The sequence below is a fragment of the Propithecus coquereli genome, unplaced genomic scaffold (genome assembly GCF_000956105.1).
Source record: "Propithecus coquereli isolate 6110/MARCELLA unplaced genomic scaffold, Pcoq_1.0 Scaffold104, whole genome shotgun sequence".
NCBI classification, from domain to species: Eukaryota; Metazoa; Chordata; class Mammalia; order Primates; family Indriidae; genus Propithecus; species Propithecus coquereli.
In genome coordinates this window covers 4582062-4584768 of record NW_012134303.1, presented here as the reverse complement: position 1 = coordinate 4584768, position 2707 = coordinate 4582062, and positions in this window count along the sequence as shown.

Sequence of the window (2707 nt, the reverse complement as noted above, 5' to 3'; positions counted from 1 at the left end):
TTCGTATCCCTCTCAGCATCAGACCTAGTACCACGCAATATACACACAAACACACACACTCATAGTAGATCCTTACCGGATATATGTTGAATTTACTAGAATGAAATGTGGCAGGCCTTGCTGTCTGACCTTGCTAATATTTGTAGGGCTAAATTGGGATTCTAGATCAACATAATCTTTATTAAGTCATTTTATCTTTTTGGATCTGACTTTTGACAATCTATAAAAAGAATAAATTAAACCAGATGATTTATAAAAGGCCTTTCCAATTCCAATATTTAAAGACTACATGAGGCTGGGATAAACAGGAGATGGAAAGGATCAAAGGGAAATCCCTTCTTTAAGAGCATTTAGCACTGAAAGGCTGGCAATGTCTGGAAAGGATGGAAGAAGTTCGTTAGGGAGAGGAAGAGCAGGTATCTGAAATTAGAGGAGCAGGGGTGTGCAAAAGGGAAAAAAGAACTTTTCATTCCAAATAATAGCTAACATTACTGAACCCTAACTAGATGCCAGGCCCATTACTAGTTCGTTTAATCCTTACAACTCTATGAGTTAAGTACTATTGTCATTCCATTTTAGAGATGAAAAACTGGCACAAAAAATATAAGAAAACTGCACAAAGTTGCATAGCTGGCAAATGGCAGAGTTGGGCTGCAAACCCTGGCAGTGTGACTCCAAAGCATGTGCTCTACTGCCTCCAAAGAAGGAGGGGAAGAACATATAGAATGTGGATTCCATTTGGGTACTTGGTGACCAACTGAGAGAAAAGAAAGCCGGGCCAAGTGTAGGAACTTGGAAGAAACCAGTTAGAAATTAGGAAGAAATCAAAGTTAGGCTCTGAATCAATCGCATATGCTAACGTTGTCCAACTGAGAGAGGCTCCTTGTTGCTCTCAGCGAAGTAGTTACTGATGTTCCCCTGATGTGGAATCCAGGGGAGCTGTGTTCTAAAACCTGAGGCGAACCGTGTCCCTGAGCCACTGGGGTTAGTAATGAAGATAGTGCTAGCTGCCAGCCCAGCAGCAAGCTGGGTGCCACCACCAGTTTTTTCAATCACTGTGAGAACACCCGTCCTGCCTTTGCCCTAGTCCCCGAGAGATGCGGCCAGTGCAGCAGGGGCACTTCTCATGTTTTCCACCCCAAGCCCTCTCCACTTAGGAGAAATGGCCTCAGTGTTCATTTCTCTTCTTAGAACTCCCAACCCCTCCCTGACCTGAGCGAATCTGCCAGTTGACCCAGCAGCTCCTGCCTTTGTTCAGTGTACCAGAAAGTCTCCCGAGGAGACTGAGCTACAGGCAACAGTAGTTCAAAATGGATCCAACAACCCCCTGGCTTTGACTTAGTCATTCCAGAAAGATTCTGAGTGACTCCAGTTGCCTAATGACGACTCACTCAGCCCCAGGAATCTGGCCAGAGGGAGGTTCTAGCACTTGGTAAATAAAGCTGAAACCCTGAAACTGTGTTGCCTCCTGAGGCACAATTCAGGTGCTAGGTTTCTAGGCCTGCTAAGCAGAGCCCTTCTTCCTGTGAGCCACTTGCCCCCCCACCTCTTCCAGTAACACCACCCATAATTGCTCATTGGCCTTTTTCCATGCTTCCCTCTTTTGGGTTCCCCTCATTAAAAGAACACTTTCTCCAGGGAAAGCCTAGCCAGTCCAGGGAATTCCATGGGGTTGTCTGAACTCTGAAATCTCCCTATCCATGACTGTCCAGGGGCCAGGTGTGGGGCTGTGGCCAGGAGGGAGAGGCCTCACAGATCACCTTTCCTCATCTAACCATTCCCACTAGCATCGCCGAGGTTCTTATGGAAGGGGCTCTATAAGCTATGACAGCCTAAGTCCCCTGCTTCCTATCCCAGGCCCTCTCGTTCTGACCCCAGGGTAACCTACAGCTTAGCCCTCAAGTAATTTTCAGAGACCTCTGCAGAGTTGCCCATGGAGGACCATAAATCAGCTGCATCTACTGGGCCTGCCTCTGCTTGCCGGCAGGCACAATCCCTGGCAGACTGAGAGGAGGCTCCCTAGCTGGTATCAAAATGCTGAGGGCTCATATCACCTGGGCTAAGAGGTGCCTCTGCTCTTCCTCCTTCCTTATACTGTCTACAGGATGCCCATTTAGAGGGTTTTTTTCCCCTGTTGAAGGCACTCTTTGATGTCCTTTTTAAGAGGAATTCAATGCTAGGGGGATAACCTGATTTGCCCCAACTTGTGCCTCCCACCAGGAAACGTTTAGAACACTTTCTGGGGTACCGTTTGGCTGTAATGCCTTTCTCTGCTCATGCCAATCTCTGTTCTTATCCCTTTGGAAGACACTGCCTTTCCACGGCAAGAGAGGAAGTTTGGAGAGGCCTTTCAATATGAAGTTCCCAGAGTGATACGCAAAGTGTGATCCTGGTTCTTGGGCCACATTCTATGCCAGGCACTGGGGATAGAGTAGTGACAAAAATTGACTCTGCTCTTGTCCTCATGAAGCTTACAGTCCAATGGGAAAAAGACATTAATTGAATCATCACACACGACTCAAATAATTACAAGTTGCATTGAGTGAAATGAAGAATACAAATGGTGCTCAAGTAGAGAATAAGAGGGGCAAGAGAAGTTGAGTTCATATTTATCAAAATGACATAAGCACCTGGATAAAAAAAAACAAACAATACAGAAAAACATGTAATAAAGAGCAAGATCCTTTGTGCCCCCCCTCCCCGTTTC